Genomic DNA, 18,254 nt, shown 5'->3' with positions numbered 1-18,254 from the left:
ATATTTAAGCCTATATCCTCTAGATTCCTAAGCTGTAGTATGTAGTACTCCTTTCATGGATACCAGGTAGGTGAATGTCATTGCCAGAAAACAAAAAAAACAACAAACAAAAAAACCACTTTCCTAATGCAAATGGTACGGGCTTAGAATTCACTGACAAGCCCGAACCCTCTCCCTCTCTCAGTGTGTAATCAACTCCCTTATTTGCATTATGTAAATGACACCTTGTATAATTTCATATTCATAATTGTTGTCATTAATAAACTCCGTTGTTATTTCTCTAACAGAGCTCTGAGATGCTGAATTATTAAAACGGTAAACAGAACGTAAGGAGTGCAGAATGCATGAATCTTTTGTGATACTGACAGATTTGGTTCATGACCTGCCATAATTATTAATATTACTACTTATTTTGCCAGGGTAGGTTGTCGACATGGGTATAAGTATGAAGCAAGGAAGACTCCTCTACCCAAAACTCAATTCTCCAAGGAATGTCACTAAAAAAGGAAAGGCTACACAGCTCACTAAAGCCCTGAGATTATAATCAATCCATCAACAGATCTCTACTAAGGCCTGTGATAGGCAAAGACTCGACAACAGTGTTGGGGCTTAGGAAAGGGCTAGGATGTGAAATAATATTCTAGAAGTATTTTATTGATAGACACCCCCACCACCACCTATGTCTGATCTGGATTCTCCCCCCAACCCTCCACAGAAATGACTTTGTGAAAAGAACACCAACCAGATTCTAGTTCTGACTCCTTAACTACGGGCCTCAGATTCATCACCATTCAGGGGTCATAATTATAAGGAGCAGCAGAGAAGAGTGGAAATTCAAGCTTTCAGGCATGTTTTTCCCAAGAAAACCTGGAGTGATACGTGCCCTGGTAAACATGAGCTATGTTGCACAGAACCAGTGAGAAACTAGGTACATCCAACATGTGAAACCCTATTCAGGTAAATACAAAAGGCTCTCAGCTCTACAAGAAGGAGGGCACAGTTCAGATTATTGAGTGGTAGTAACCATCTGAGCGAGTAAAACTTGTGGAGCTGAGGAAGGAAAAGTGATAGAGATGGACTATGAAAAAGGAGGCGAAGGGAGAAAGAAAATGCACAATAACATCGAACAGGCTGAGAGTTTAAAAAGAAAATATCCAGTTGAGGAGTGGCTGTTCTTTACATTCTCAAAGGTGCACATGTGCAAACATACAAATGCAGACACTCGTAGGTCCACATTCCCCCACCCAACAGACACTGTGTATCTACACACAATCTCATCTTCAACATGAACTCATGTGTCCACTCACACACAGAAATACACTGCCACAAGTAATACCCCCACACACAAACACACACTCTCCCGCCTGCCTATTTCCTTTCATCCATGAGACTGGCGACAGCATCTGAGCAGAGCTGCCTGAAACAAGTGTGGAAATGGAGCATAGAGGTTCTCTAAAAACAGGCATAAAGACAGAGGCTGTCTGGCCAAGAGTCGATCAGGAAAACAGAAAGACCTAATCAAATGCCAACAGAAAGGTCAGCACGACTGACTCCTGCTTCCTAAAGCAAGTGGTAATTTTTCTGTACTTCTGAAAATAGAACAGAAGATGGAAGAAATTGAGGTTAATGGCTGAGCCCTATCATTAGCCAGATTGGTGCCCATTTTGGAAAGGATATTTTAGTGCCATGTTTACCAAATGGTCCTATTCAAATACTAGCTAAAATAGGAAGTTCTAGGAACATACATCATTGTCCTTCTAGATTCATCTCCCCAAATGCACACAGGAATCAACTGTGACACAAACATACAAATGCACCCTTGAGAACATCTGTAATTATCAAATATGTTACTCCTAATGCCCGTATTGGCTTTGAATTATTAAATAGGCTTTTAATTGTATATCTGAAGGTGCTGCTACATAAAGGAAAGGGCTGCTGAGTTCACTTGAGAGCGACCATTTATTAGGAACTCGGTGTAGACACTGTCCCCGCGTTGTCACGTGATCTCTTTTAATCCTGACAACAATTCTATGGAGTAGGCACGGCTTTTATCTCTATGTTGTGGATGAGGAAACTGAGACATGGAGAAATTATGCTGAGGACATATTATGTGTAGCATCACAAATATTACGCTGAGGAAGAAGCAGAGCTTGAATTTGAATCCAGGTGGTTTAGTCCTGAAATACCACTCTACAATGAGGCTATTTCATTCTGATGCCGACTACCAACTGGTACCGTCTATAATGCTCTACAGAGAGGTACTTCTGACTGCATCTGGGCTTGACAGAAGGATTGCTGGAGTCAATGAACCCATGCGCCACAGGTAGGGAAGTGAACGGAGACATGCTTAGTGAGTATTTGCGACACTGACCTGGGTTCCAGAAGATAAGCAACCACTAATCATATGCACGGCCTTTCCCAAATATGATAGGTGAGAAGTGAGGAATCAAAGATAATGTCAATACTTAGCAACATTTGTATGGGTTTGAATACAAGCAAGGACCTCCTAGCACAGTGCTCGATGGCTAGAACAGCTTAATATCTTAAGATCTTAGATTATTATCCTCCAGATTACAACATGATTTCATAGCTACAATCTCGGTTTTTTAAACTCTGCCCATACCCATGTCTATTACTAAAAATGAACAATAAAGCTCCTGTGTGTGCTTATAACACAGAGGGGATTTAAATACATGCCCGAAAGTCATATGACAGTTAAAGAAAGTGACTGTTCCATGCTCAAAACAACAACAAAAACAAACAAACAAAAAAAACCCACCTCAGTGGAGAAGAAAAGGAAAGGGAAGTGAAATTTTAACACCTAAACAATACTCAAAAGGTTTGACAGTTCTACCCATCCAAAAATGTAACACTGCGCCGACCTTCCTAAAACAATATGATGCTTAATATGAACATTGATATGGGTAAAGAGAGTATGCTGTGTCACTTTAAAATTTACAACAACTTCCAAAAGCCTGGTTTAGATAACTTACCAAGGTCACCGAGCCATTCCAAACAGATCCAGAACTATTATCCCAAACTGCTAGAACCAGCTTATTTTCCCCATGGCCCCAAGTTTGCTTTTGCGGGGTGGGATGAACCAAGCACGTCTCAATCTCTATTATAACCATGGGTCTATGGGCTGATGACTGGCAAGAAAGAGGGCTGTGCGCTGTGACCATGGAAGGCTTGGCAGTCAGCCTGGCTTCATTTGAATCGCACTCTCAAGTGACAGAATTAACCAGCCACAAAACTTGAGTTCACTGAACAGGAAAAATGAGGTTGGAAAAAAAAAAAAAAAAGGTAATGCAATCTAAGTCTGTTAAATAGAACAACAGCCATTTATTTATTCCCTGCCTTCCTTCAAGAAAGATTTAAGACCTGAAAAACAGGTATCATGGTTTACCTGATACTTAGAAGTTCTACCATATTGAAAAAGGATTAGTTTTTTAAATATGGTTTTAGAGAAGAGAATATGGGTACTAGGGTACTAGAACATGGGTACTACAAATTCTAAAACCTGTCCAAAAATTTTTTTTAAAAATGTCTATGATGTAGTGAGTGCCAGTAATATCTGAGCTGGTCATTTCCAAATGTCTCTACAAATGCTTTATGTCAGGTGGCCAGAAGGGACTTGAGAACATCACGCATTTAACTACCTCGGAATCATATACATTCTAAGATATCTTTTCACCTTCACTAGGCACTGGTGTGAAAGATTTGGTATGCTTTATTTGCTAAGCACAAGAAGTCATGGGGCAGGAAGAGGAGAGACGGTTTTTCCATAAGAAGCCGCAGAATTTTTTTAAACCAAAATTAAGGGCAGTGGAGGCATGTCACATTACTGAATGGACTCAGATGGCTGAGATGAGAGATCACCCACTTCCATCACCATAGGATTTACTCTTTTATTTTTCCCCACATAAGAGTAAAAATTGCGCCATCTATATCTACTTCTGAGAAATAGATTACACTGTCAGCCGTTCAGGAAGACTGGATGATAGCAAATCATTCACTTAGCGCTGGTGGGGAGTATTGGCCCAGTTCCCTTGAACTGAAAGGGGCTCAGGAGCAATTCCAGTACCCCATTCTTCTCTCTCTCTGTGGATTCTGTCATTACCCTTGCAAATCAGCCCACCTGTTCAAGCTATTTGTCATGTAGTCAGGGACCCCATCTCCCGCACCCCACTGTAATACCTTATTATACATGGGTAGAAAGGAATGAAGCTACTTTTTCATCTGTTCTGCGACTTCCAGGCTTTTTTAAAAAATAAATCTTTCTGCATATCAGAAGGTTTTATATCCGATTTCCTTTTCCTTACTTTGCTGATACAGCAGTAGACACAATAGCTGTGTGGGGCCGTTTTCTAGCCAACTTGCCGCAGGATGAGAGACTGTATTCAAAATTCAGTATCACAGTTTGCCTTTCCAGATGAGTAAGATCATGGCTTCCATTCAGCGAAGAGGACAACACAAATAACAATGGCTACAAATAGGAACATAAAAAAAATCCTTTCCTTATAGTAGGTGCTGAATATATTTAGAACCAAAGACTACAACTACAACCATAAATAAGAAAGTCTACTAGTATAACAGCCCAGGCAGATGAGGTGGAAAAGCTGGGTATGAGGCAGTAGGAAGCACAGTGTTGGTGTCTAGTTGGAAATTCTGTGTCCTCCCTAAGCATGTTGTAATTCAACAACAATATCCGTAACAACAATGATAAAATAGTGTGGCTTCACCAAAGGCTTGAATGCTTTCAGCTTGTAGACTCCCATCTTTAAAGATCACCTGATCCAGTGGTTTTCAACTCTGCCATCATATTGAAATCCCTGGACAGCTTTTAAAAACAACCGATGCCTGGGCCCCCTACCACATCAAGTAGATGAGTGTCTGTAGAAGTGAGAACCAAGCATCAGTGTGATTTAAAAATCTCACCAGGGATTCTGTTGTGTTTTGTTTTTAAAGTTTATTGGGGTGACAACACGGATGGAACAGGAGACCTGTTGGATGGAACAGGCATGAGAAAGGAGAAGAGAAAACTAAAGCTGAAAGGAGTAAAAGGGTTTGTCCAAGATCATCCAGGCACTCGGCAGGCAGCAAGTGCTGCCTTAATTATCAATGAGTAACCCTGAGGTTCCAAACTAGAAGAGGTGCAGAAGCAAATGCATAGAGAACGCAACAATAAAAGGGAAATGTGCAAAAGCTGTCAGATTCTTTTTGATTACAGCACCTATTTGGCTAGTTGGAGATTTAGTTGCATTACTGATACGATGCACCTTCTTAGTGCCTATGACATGCCAAAACTAGCTAAACAGTGAACGTACATTCTCTCTTCATATCCTGTAACAATCCGTTAAAGAGATAAGACACTGAGGAACAGAGAGATGACTTATTTTGCCCAAGTACACAAAGCTGATGAAATTCCAACAATGGATTAAAATCTATCTTTTTATTTCAGGTGAAATTTATATGAAGAGAAATGCACAGATGTCAGCACACAGGTACATGAAGTTGGCAAGTGGATACACCATGTAACCAACACTGCAACCAATATTTAGAGAATTCCCATTACCCTAGAAAAGTCCCCAGTCACCTCACTCCTCATAGGCAACTGTGCTTCTGATTTCCATCACCAGGAATTAGAACTTCATCTAAATAAAATCATAGTGTGTTCTCATTTGTTTCTTATTGGTTTGCTCAACGTAATTTTCTTTGAGCTTCATCCATATTATTCCAAGAATCAGTAGTTTGTTGCCTTCATGTAGCGGAGGAGTATTTTGTTGCATGAATACGCCACCATTTCTTCACCCATTATCCTGTTGATGGCCATTTCGCTATTATTAATAAAGCTTTTCGGCTATTTAGTAATACAGCTGCTATAAACATTCTTGTCCAAATCTTTTTGTGAAAATAATATGCTCATGTCTGTTAGGTAAATACTCAGAAGTGGATTTTCTGGGTGACTCGATATAGGTTTATGTTGAACTTTATGAGAAACTACTAAACTGTGTACTAGTGGATGGAACATACAGAAATACTTCCCTGAGCAATATGAGAGTTCTGGTCCATCCACACCCTCCCCAACATTTGGTGTTGCTACAATGGAGTGGTTTTAATTTGCATTTCCCTGATAAATAATGGCGTCAAGTACTTTTTCATGGGCATACTGACCATGCATATATCCTTTCTTGTGAAGTGTCCAAATATTTTACCTAACTGTATAAAACCGGCTTGTCTTTTTATTTTTGGCTTGTTCTTTATTTATTCTGGATCAAGTTCACTGTAAAATATACAGTGCAAATATTTTCCCCAGATTGTTGCTAAACTTATTTCCTTTTGATGTGAGAGGATTTTTCTTTTTTCTTTTGCTGAAATTCAGTGTATCACTTTTTTTGTAGTTAATGCTTTTTCTTTCCTCTCTAAAAACCTTTGCCAACCCGAAGATTATAAACATATTATTCTATGTTTACCTCAAAACCTTAAAAGTTTTAACTTTTTTGTTTAGGTCTGTAATTTATCTAAATTAATTTTGTGAATGGAGGTAAGAATTATTTTTTTCCATATGTTTATCCAGTTATTCCAGCACCATTTGTTAAAAAGACTTTCCTTTTCTCATTGAATTACCTTTGAGCTTTTATTGAAATTAACTATACGTGTATTGATCTATTCCTGAACTCTACTTTGTCCCATTACTCAACTTGTATATCCTTACTTTAATATAAATACTGTCTTGATTATTATGGCTTATAAGTCTTCATATCAAATAATATAATTCATCTGACTGTTTTTTTCAAGATGGCTTTGAACGTTGTATAGTCCTTGCATTTTTATGTAAATTTTAGAATAGGATTTTCTGTTTCCAAAAAAAAGCCTTGCAATTTTATTTTGGATTGTGCTTAATTGAAACAATACTGAATCCCCCAATTCATTAGGATGTTACCTCCATCTATTTAGGTCTTCTTTAAATTTCCTAGGAATATTTTAGAGTTTTTAGTAGAGAGGTCTGACATATCTTTTTTGTTAAATTTAACCCTAGATTTTATGGCTATCTTTTATGCTCTTGTAAATGTTATGTTTAAATTTCATTTTTCAAATGTTTGAAGCTAGTATACAGAAATACAACTTATTATTTTACATTGATATTATATCAATCATTACCCACTGAGTACTTATAATGTGCCAGAAACTGTACTAAACATTTTCTACTAAAATCTTCATAGCAATCTATTTAAGAGACAAGGCAACTGAGGCAGAAATAATTTAATTACATAGCTAAAGACATAAAGCAAATCAAGTTCCAAAGCTGAGTTAAAACCTAAGTCTTTTTCATGTTAAATTTTATATTCAAACCACTATGCTCTATTTATGTCACAAATATGGGGGCCTTGAGTATCATATTCTTGAAGGTTTAATCTGACTAGTCATTGGGTTTCCATGGTAGATTCTTGAGCAGGGAAATAACATTTTGAAAGAGATGTTCTGAGGAGCCCATACAGATGGAGGTGGGAAGAATGAAATGGATGGGGTGATGAGAGACAGACTACATATTGTCAAACGTCCCACACACTGCCACCTCCAATGTGACTCTATTTAAGTTCGCCAAGCGTAAAGTTTCACACTGCCACTTTGGAAAACAGTCTGAGAGTTCTTTAAATGATTAAACATAGAGTTACCATATGACCTAGCAATTCTACTACTGGTTATGGATCCAAGAGAAATTAAAACACAGAAAACGTGTATGCAGATGTGTACACAGTATTATTCTTAGTAATCAGAAGATAGAAACAACTCAGTGTCCATCAACTGAATGGATAAGAAAAATGTGATATATCCAAATAACGGAGTATTTTTTACCATAAAGTGGAATGAAGTACTGATGCATGTTATAACACGAATGAACCCTGAAAACATTATGCTAAGTGAAATAAGCCAGTCACAAAAGACCATGCTCTATGATTCCATTCATATGAAATGACCAGAATAGATAAAACTATAGATAGAAACCATGTTAGTGATAGCTTAGGCCTGGGAGGGATGCGGGGGACGAGAGCAATATCTAACTGGTATGGGGTTTCTTTTTGAGGGGATGAAGTTGTTCCAAAATTGACTATAGTGACAGTTGCATATATTGGTAAATACAATAAAACCATTGAGTTCTACACTTTAAATGTGTGGATTGTATACCACGTGACTTGTATCTTGATAAAGCTATTAAAAACAAAAGATGAAACCCCTGTTCTTTTTCACAGCACAGCCCCTGACACCTAATAGATGCCCGATAAACATTTGTTGGAAGGATTAAAGAAAGAATAAATTCACTAGTAATAAGCCCCGTTGCGTACAGGAACTGGGCTGCAATGAGGGAAAATGTTTAAAAAATATGAATGAAGTAACTCTCTTTCCCTTATTTATTCAACCCTGCCATCAATCACCTGGAACCCACTTACTGTTCTAAGCTTCATTTAACCAAGTCCCCAGCCTGTTTGGGGGCTCTTTCTGGGGCAGTGCTGTCATCCACTGTTACTGGCATTTTCAGCATTGCCTTCTACTTCCTTTTTTCAGCTTGTTTCTAATATAATTCTTGAAAGCAACCTTGAGAAGCTGACAGATGGGAAGATCCAAGGAGACAGAAAAGGAGATGGAATACAATAAGTAATCTTGTATCCCTGGGCATTTTTTGCCTCCCTAATTTTCAACTAACAAAAAAGAAATTCTATTGACTATATCTGTAGGAGGCATTGCAATCTATATCACAAATACTTTTTTCTTTCTCAGAGAGAATAAAATATCAATATCACCGAAGCTCTTTTGTTTTTGTTTCTTACTCTTCTAAATCCTTTTAGTCCTAAAAAGTTAGACTAGAAAGGGACCTTAGAAATTCTTTAGCCTAGTGCTTTCCAAACATGAATGTGAACCACCTGAGGGTTCTGTTCAAATGCAGCTAATCAGAGGTCACTTTGAATAAAAGGGAAGCCCTTTTGCAAAGAACACTTATTCCCAGTAGCCATTACTTCCCGGCCTCCCTTATTCCCGCCAGAAAGTCTTCATCAATGTTACATTTCATTATTGATTACAGGATCTCGGGCTTCCTCACATCTCCTTGCATACACCCTCCTGTGTGTTCTCCTCCATTTGCTAATGTGAGGAGCGGCGTGGGGAGACAGTCAGCTGGACCTCATTTGGCCAGCTGGTCTGCGGAGGTCTGGGCATCAGTGCCAAGATGCAGGTCCTAGGGAAGGAGGCCAAAAGCCTGCCACATCCCATTTGTTTTCCTTCAAAGGCCACTGCACTGGCTGTGGACAGATGTCTGGCAGGCTTCATCTGAGGATACTATTTACTCCACGCCTACCCACAGATGGTTTTACCAAGTTCCCCAGCCTTCTACTTCTTCCCAAAGCTTCAACTTATGAGTAGGGGATCCTGGAAGTTGTAGCTGCATAGATATTATCAATATGATGTATTTCAGCTAATGTTTGAATACTGACATGCGAGGCAATATACGAAACACTTAATAACACCTCCTTTAATCCTCACAACAACCCTGTAAAGCAGGCGTTATCAAATCCTCCGTTCTACAAATGAGTAAGTTACGAATCAGATGGACAAAGTCACTTGCCTAAGGTCACTTGCCTAAGGTCACACCACTAGTAAGAAATGGACTCGGTCTTAAAATCCAAGTAGAGTCTGACTCCATAGCCTGTGTCCTCTCCCACCGTGCTGTAAGAGCTACGGGAGACGCTGAGGATACCCAACAAAACACAGCCAGGGGCCCGGCACTATGGCCAGTGCTGTTCACGCACAATTTCATTGAACCTTCACAGCTCTTCACGGGCCGTGGTGTCAATGACTTCACCTTACCTGAAGAAACTGAGTTTTAGAGAGGTCCTGTAACTTGCTCAGTGCTATCCAACTGGTGACAACACCAGGATGGCGCCAGTCCTGACTAAGCTCTAGCACCCAAGCTCTTATCAGTTACCCTCCCTACCGTCTTCTTTTAAAGGGACGCTGAGGCTCAGAGGAGATTTCCAGACCCATATTTCCAGAATAAGTTTAGCAGTGACGTCCCTCAAACCTGTTTACCACCTCCCAGTAAAGTGCTTTCTCCTTAGTACCATCTATGAGAAAACACAGCCAGACTTCATTTGAAGAAGTGGGGGAGTGTTCTGAGAAGCAGTATGGGACAGAGTGGCCTTGGAGCCCGAAAACAAGAACTGAGTCATTTATTAGCTGCTTCACTGTGACGAAGACGCTCAACTTGTCTCAGGTCCCTCCTCTTTCATTAGGGGGCTTATTATCTGGTCGGGAAGTATTGCTGGTAAAGACTAGTCCAAGAGACAGTGTGCAGGCAAGAGCTAAATGAGGCTATAAAAATATTAATTGCTATCATTTAAGACTAGATCTCTATGGGTCAAAGTAATAAAAAGTGCCTTAATTGAGAAGGTGACACCTAAGGTTGGCTCTAAAATATATGAGAATAATAACTATTTTATTATTATTATTTTTTACTATGTTCTCACTAAGCATCAGATCCTGAGATAGGTGATTTATATGAATGATTTTTTAAGTTTACTCTTAGGAAAATGTATAAATTTACTATTATTGTGGCTCTTATTCTAGAGGTGGGGAAACTAAGGCCCAGAGGGGTACAGGGTTAAAGAGCCAGCAGGTGACATAATCAAGATTCAAACTCGGGGATTTAGACTCAATCACTGCACCATGCTGCCTCTCTAGCTAGGCTGAAAAGACAGTTGTGGGTGATGGCCTCAATGAAAGCAAGAGGCACCCCAGAATTGAGTTAAATTCTCACAGCAACCAGCGATACAAGCGATCCACACTATGGAATTTGGTGTTTTAGACACCCTAAAATGGCAACGTGGTTGTACCCTGTGCTTCGTGGCAGGGCAAGCATCATCACCACTGGAGATTTCACAGGGGTTGAAGGATACTTCCAAGGTCAGACATCCAGGTAATCAATCACCTCTTTCTCCCATGGCAGTGCTTCTTTCTTAATCCCTTGCCTTGAAGCACTGTTCAAGTTCACAGACATCCAGGTCTCAGGTAATAACTGCTCTGTCTACCTTACATACCTTACATTTATAGACCACAAATTACAACGAAGGGTGCTGAGACATATTAAAGTTCTTTCACAGACAGAAAATCTCATGTAAATGCAAGGTATGTGGAAATCATAAAAGACCGTGGACAATCCCATAAACACATAACTGAGTGGAAATTGAAATGCATGGCCTTTTCTGTCTGGCAGAGTATTATTAAAGCTGGGAGAAGCCTTGGCGGTCAGCTCATCCAACCACCCATGTTACAGACAGGAAAAGCCACAGATGGCTAATTCTGAACCTAAGCTCACACCCAGTTTCCAGATTTGCTATTTGCTGATCTTTCTTCCTCACTGTGCTGGCCTCCCCCTCATAATACGATCCCTGTTAGGTCGAATCCATTGCTTCTCACCACTTGCCAGGTTTCTGAAGCCATGGCCCCAGAAACCATCACTTTTTAAACTACCTGTCCCTCATTAAAGCATTATCTTTGCTGAGCTTCTAATCCTCTGCACACTGCTCCCTGCTCGGTTCCCTCAGAGGAAGGCGCCGGAAGGTTCTCCTTAACTGACAGGATGCTTATGTGACTCTTTAGCAGGTACGAATGGGCCCATCCTACTGAGCTGGCCCTGGCTGCACCACACAGAATAGGCAGGAAGCCTGAGAGAATTTGAAGCAGGACAACTGTCAGTGTGTGGAGAAGGAATCGCCTGCTGTTAGCTGAACAGCTTCTCAATATAAAAACCCATTTGATTTCACATAATGGAGGCTGAGAGGGCTCAGAGTGAATGCTGGTGGAAGTTCATTTACATTTTAAATGAACACAACATTTGCCTAGGGGCAATGCTTTGTCCCCATAATCTAATCTGAAAAACACCATTTCTCTCTCTCTCTCTCTCTCTCTCTCTCTCTCTCTCTCTCTCTCTCTCTCTCTCTCTAAATCCTTTCCTTAAAGTCAATAAACAAATATATTTCTGCTCTCCCAAGCTGTTACTGTCTGTGTATCTTTTAAGCATAAAACCAAGGCTGTGCCTTCAACAAATGGCTGCTCTAAGCCACAGAAGCATTTCTACATGAGTTAATAGATTGAGTAACTCATGGGATTCTCTTTACTCAAAATGCAAATTCTCATTGGAGACAGATTCCCCAGCCAGACCTCCACCTCCCCTTCACTTACCGGGAGAAAGAGAACGAAATACTGCCTGGCACAAATGGCTTCACAGGTGCTTCAGCGATCCCCAAGGTAATTCCACAGAGAAAAATCCATTTCCTTCAGGCACCCAGGGCCACATGGACTGAGTGTGCCACAAAGAGCTCCACCACAAAGAGCGTTTGTCACTCAGTGAAATTACATTGTGAAACAGAATCATTTCTGGACACCACAGGTGAATTTTATGATATGTGAATTATATCTTGATAAAGCTGTTTTTTTAAAAAAACAAGATCTGGTGCCTTTTTTTAAAAAAAAAAAACAAGATACTGTCCCTGATACAGTAAATGCTGTATCAGGGACAGCCATCCCTATCACTATTTTTTCATTGTTTTTATTTTGTTATGATGGATCATTTAGGCTATTGTAGGGAGAATGAACTGTTTGGGGGAAATTGGGTAAGTGGTGACAGCAGTACCTTAAGGCAGGAGAAAACGTGGTGTGGATGAGGTGATGGTGAAGGTGGAAAAAAGGGGTGTATGTGATTCAGGGTACATTTTGAGGTAGAGCACCCGTGGTGTAAAAGAAAGCACTTTTCTTGGATGGGATTTCTGAGTGATTGGATGCCTGCTATAACCCTTAGCAAACAAATAACCACCAACTTCCCTAATAAATACAGCTGCTACCGTGTTTTCCCGAAAATAAGACCTAGCCAGACAATCAGTGCTAATGAGTCTTTTGGAGCAAAAGTGAATATGAGACCGGCTCCTATATAAGACCCGGTCTTATAGTAAAATAAAACGGTTTTATATTAATTTTTGCTCCAAAAGACGCATAGAACTGATTGTCTGGCTAGGTCTTATTTTTGGGGAAACACGGTATGAAAGAACCCCTTGAATATAGACTATGTTTTTTGCCTGTCCAGTAGTTGACCCAAGAGTTATTTCAATCAGACACCTCTGTGTGTTGAAATAAAAAGTGAAAGACAACATTTCTTCACGCTGATAGGTCTAAAGGTTATCACGTGGCCGTTCATGAGGTCTTCCACAGTGACAAAGCACAACTTAAAGTACAGGAACCAATTATGAGTGTTTGGCTTCCTCGTTCAGCAAATACTGATTCATTAGATCTCGGATTCAAGTAAAGAATCGAAGTGAGTTAGCTGTTGGTTCACTTTGCAATAAGCAAGGAACTATTCATTAGTAAGGAGGAGACCGCTGCCCAAAGGCATGGAATTCCAGGCCATTTCCTGTCGGTTGTTAAAGTCAGGCGTGGTATTGAGAGCCTTCAGTGATTTCCACGCAATGCTATCATTTAGCTGAAGTGGGCGGACAGGTAATAATTAAGACCATGGAGATCTTGTCCTCCACTGTAATGATCCTCAGGAAAACTGCCTGAATTGAATCATAATAGATTGATGACTCCTTGTGAACATAATGGGTGGAAAACTCTCCGTACCAAATTAGGCATTAAAAAGAAAGTCATTCCATATATGAGACTCTTGAAGATAATGAGAATTAACATTTAATAAGTGCTGTACAATTTACTTTACATGCATTGTTTCATTTAATCCACACAATACCATGAGGTAGTCGCCACTATTACCCACATTTTGAGAGACACAATATCCCAGCTATTAAGGGGTGGAGTTGCGATTTAAATCCAAACTGTCTTACTCCAGAGCCAGCACAACGTACATTCCTAAAGAGAATCACTGCTGTCCTTTAGCCCAATGTGAATTTATCCAAGATCACGATATGCTGAGCCCTTTTATGTCTTTTGACCAATGTCATTGCACCAACTGATATTTATTTGCAGCCTAGTATGTCTCAGGTAATTGATTAGTTGAGAAACATGAACACAGTGTCCATCAAAATGTCAAGCAATTAAAAATAAAAAGGTCTATGCCTAGTTCTCTGTTAGGCACTTTAAGTGGGAAATACGAAGATAATATAGGATTTAGCTCAAAAATACCTTAGAAAATCTAAAATACCGAGCAATCTTGCAGAATACGATCCAAGGCAGCATATAATTATATGCTTTCCTGTATGGCCCAGAAAAGGTATATACTAGGAGAAATAAGAAAATAATAATACTTAAGAATGAATTTTAAACAGATGGATATGACTCTAAAGTTCCATTTTAGTAACCACTAAAATTCTGCCTTGACTGGCAGTGAAGAAATGTGGTGGTCAGAAGGATCTTGTGGTTTAAGAGTAATGACATGGTATGTAGAACTCAGAAAAGAATCTCAAAGACTGTTTCCACCTACTTTTGGAATTGCAGGATTATGGAATAGTAAGGTAATTCATAAGAAAGCAAACAAATATGAGATATGAGAGGGGAAGGACACACAGAACCTTTCTTCAGAGTCATGGCTGCCCCAAAATGAAGTAATAGATTATTTTTCTTGTGGCTTCACAACTAATGGTTTGAAGGCAGTAGAGAAAACATTCTTATATGTATTTGCTAATAGGGACACTATAGCAACACACCATTTTTTAATGATTTGTGGAATTGGAAACTGGACATGAATTTAATGAATTGGAAACTGGACATGTTGTTGTTTTAGAGTTGTGAAAAGGAATATCAGTGAAGTAGAAACCCAGCCACTCTGGCCCCACAGTAGTTTGTTTGCTCACATGACTTTGAGGTCATCCCTACCATACCCAGGACAGGTTAGTACACTGTGATTGTATCCTTATATCTGTACCTATTATATTCCATGTCCCCTCCAAAGGAGAGAATATGCCACCCCAAAATATGCCCCTTGGGCATTTGATTATTTTGAATTACAGTTGGCTAAGGAACAGCCAGTACAAGAAGGACACTCTGACTTCCTTTGTTCCCCTGAAACCAGGAAATAAATCTCCCATGTGAAAGGTATACTCTGTATACCAGGAGGGTAGAAAGCATCTTTATCACCAGAGACAGGGAGCTTAGGGCTGAAATGGTTGTATAAACAAATGTTGTTACCTCTTCACTAATTTGCTACTCCAAACAAGTCTTGTCAATTCTCCACAAATGTATTCTTTTCTTGTCTAAAGAGCATAAAAATCTGCCTGCATTGGTCACTTCTTTGAGTTTCATATTTCTTTGGGCTCCCCTACGTACAAACTTAAACTTGATTTTCTCCTGTTAAGCTGCTTTATGTCAATTATTAGACCAGCCTAGAAGGGAAGAAGGGAAACGTTTTCCTCCCCTCCACCTCCTGTAACACTGCAAATTACTCATTTCACTTTAGATAAGCTCACAAAATCCAGTCACCTATTTGAAGACTGCCCTATATGTCCATCCACTTTGATGGATTCCTCCCTTCTTTGGACTCCTGCAACATATATTGCTTGAGTTCTACAATATAATCTCTTCATTATTCCCCTGAACTAATCTGATTTCCCAATAAAAAGGCAAGTCCGTATCTTCTACCTCTCAAGTATTTCCCACAGAGCCCAGCACAAAGGTGGACACAGGATGATCAACAATAGCACAAATAATTTATGTTCCAGTTAATAAGTTGCCAGGTGCTCCTACATACTCTATTCAGTTGAATTCTCACAACCACCTACTAACACAGTTGTTGAAAAAACTAAAGTTGAGACATTTAAGTGATGAGCATAACGCCTCATGGGTGTCAAGTAGCATGAGTTCTGCTCTCCCAAGCATGAGCCTGACGTGATTGGTTGTCTAGTTATATAAAGTCATGGTACTCTGGACTTCTATTTCTTCTCCACCAAATCAATATACCAGTAATTATTTGTTGTTTTTATTTTTTTTCTAAGTCTATAGATTCCATAGGGGCCGGACTCTGTCTGGTCCACTTCAGTACTTTCTATAGACCCCAGTACAGATAGGCACCAACTAAATACATGTGGAAGAAAGGGAGGATGGGAGACAGCAGAAGTGGGGGTGTCAAGAATGTCAGACTGGAACCATCATCAAAAACCTGGGTTTTAAGATTTTCTATATTTGACATGCATTTAGACAAATTCTGGGGAGGTGGAGAAGAGCATTCAGAGGAAAGGCGAGAGAGGGTGAGAGATCAGGGGAGCATGAGTCCACACGCCATTCCCCTCAATGAGCGTAGAGCGCAGGAGTGGAGGAGCGTGAGAGGGGAGACAAAGTGACTGTTTCCTCCGCAGGTGTCCTCACCTGTACCTCACTGAGTATCTCATAAGGATGTATGTGATTTGTATTTAAAGACACAACGCACTTTTTTCCATATAACATGACCCTGAGAATACTTTGTATTCATTCAAAGAAGTTATCTGTTCTGTCACTGGAGGAAAAAAATAAGGTCCTCTTGGACTTTTGAGGTATTATGCCACCTTCCTGGGAAATTTTCAGTGGTAGTTTTACCTAAACTCGATTTTTGCTCCATGTGCTAACTTTTGAGCTTAACTCTTTTCTAAGATGAGGCTTGACTGCCTTGTTAGTCTTTGTTGATCTGCAAGTTGCACTAAACTTTCCCTTTACATAACACTTTGAAAGTCTGTAACCTTCGAATTTTCCTCTATTGCCTTTTTCTTCTTTCTGACTTACAAGGTATTTGTTAGTCTTAATAAAAACCACCCTTTCGTTCAGAATGCCTACAAAATAAGAAGTTCACAACAAACAAAGGAAAACCTCTCACACGCCTTGGAGAATTACATAAGGTATTCTGTAAAATCAATACAGTTGCAATGCACTCAGAATTGAGGTCTTGAAAAAAGGCTACTCACCCAAGAGAGCAGATTCTCTGCTGTTGAAGCTATGAAGTTAATTAATTGCTTTATAGGGGAGGGTTTGCTTTCCTATGTATCTGAGACTTGACGTTCAAGCCAAATCCTTCTATTGACTTATGTTATTTCCTTGGGCAATTAACTCCCCATTTTGGAACTTGACATCCTCATCAATTTAAAGAAAGGACAGAAAAAGTAATAGCTATGGTTGTCTCCACCCTTGGCAAGGTGACTTTCTACTCCTGCTACCCCCAAAAAAGTATATGAGTCCAAACAATGTCTTTGGACAAGGTTTCAAATAAGGTTTAGAATATCAAGACAAGGTTTCTAGCCCAACTACATCTCTCCAATAGAGAAGTTCTGGTGCCTCTGCTCCTGGTTGGAAAAGATGGAAGGCGATACAAGAGAGCGTGGCGAGTAATACAGGAGAGCACTAGCCAAATCTGTCGTCCATTTGAAGCCTAAATCAATTATCGAGGTAACTCCTGGAGCTAACCTGAAGTGTATCGTGAAAAATAAATCCCTCTATGGTTTGATTTGGGATATGTCCAGGCCAACAGTGTCTTTCACAACCCCAGATACCTTCAGAAATTTTACCTTTAAAGATTTATTATTCTGAGCAGATGTGTCTTCTAACATCCCCTGTTAAAAGGCAAATCCTATTGGCAGGGCATCCCCATACGCCTGTGTTAGTTATTTCGGGGCAGGGGTGGAGAAACACCAAGTTAGATGATGGACATAAAAGCCACTTTTCACAATTTGCCTCCCACACCTGGGCCTCTAGATTTGATAGATGAGCATTTCACATGGCTCTGCCCACACGGCCACGTTTTTATTATCTGAAGCCTCAGAGAAGACAAAGCTACTTCATTTCGCTTACTGAGAGAGGCTTCAGCCCGGGACACCAGAAGCACAGGAGTTGAGAACGGGACCCTTGAGCAGAGGCACAGCTGGAAGGGGAGCAGGGGAAACTTTCTATACCTCTTACGCTTTTAAAGAAATAAAAATAAAGGCCTGCATAGAAGTAGCTTTTGTTAAGACTCATGAAAAGATATTAGAGGAAACAGCATGACCTTGGGAATCACAGACAATATAGGAAAGGGCGGTATCTTTTCACATAACGACACCTCCACTAACAAACACTATGGACAGTCTCCAACCTACCAGCGCCTTCCAGTGGCCACCCTCCCACGATGGGTCCTAACCATGGCTTTGCCCATGAAATCACCAATTCTAACCCTCTCACCTTTGTCGTGACTGAGGCATAGCATCAAGAAAAAGCGATTTGCTAAGGGGCACAAAACTAGTTTTATTGGCAGAAACAGCATT

General features: G+C 40.0%; 1 long non-coding RNA gene across 2 annotated transcripts in view; it reads right to left on the bottom strand.

Moving 5' to 3' along the window:
* LOC117016819 (uncharacterized) overlaps positions 1-3,144 on the bottom strand; it is a 37,894-nt gene extending 34,750 nt beyond the window's left edge. For both annotated transcript variants that reach the window (XR_004421973.1, XR_004421972.1), the window contains exon 1: positions 2,994-3,144. This is a non-coding gene — a long non-coding RNA (uncharacterized LOC117016819). The remainder of the gene's footprint in view (positions 1-2,993) is intronic.
* Between the last annotated feature and the right edge of the window lie 15,110 nt (positions 3,145-18,254).

The sequence above is a fragment of the Rhinolophus ferrumequinum genome, chromosome 24 (genome assembly GCF_004115265.2).
Source record: "Rhinolophus ferrumequinum isolate MPI-CBG mRhiFer1 chromosome 24, mRhiFer1_v1.p, whole genome shotgun sequence".
NCBI lineage: Eukaryota > Metazoa > Chordata > Mammalia > Chiroptera > Rhinolophidae > Rhinolophus > Rhinolophus ferrumequinum.
Note: the sequence above shows the minus strand (reverse complement) of the source record. Positions and strands in the feature narration are given on the sequence as shown.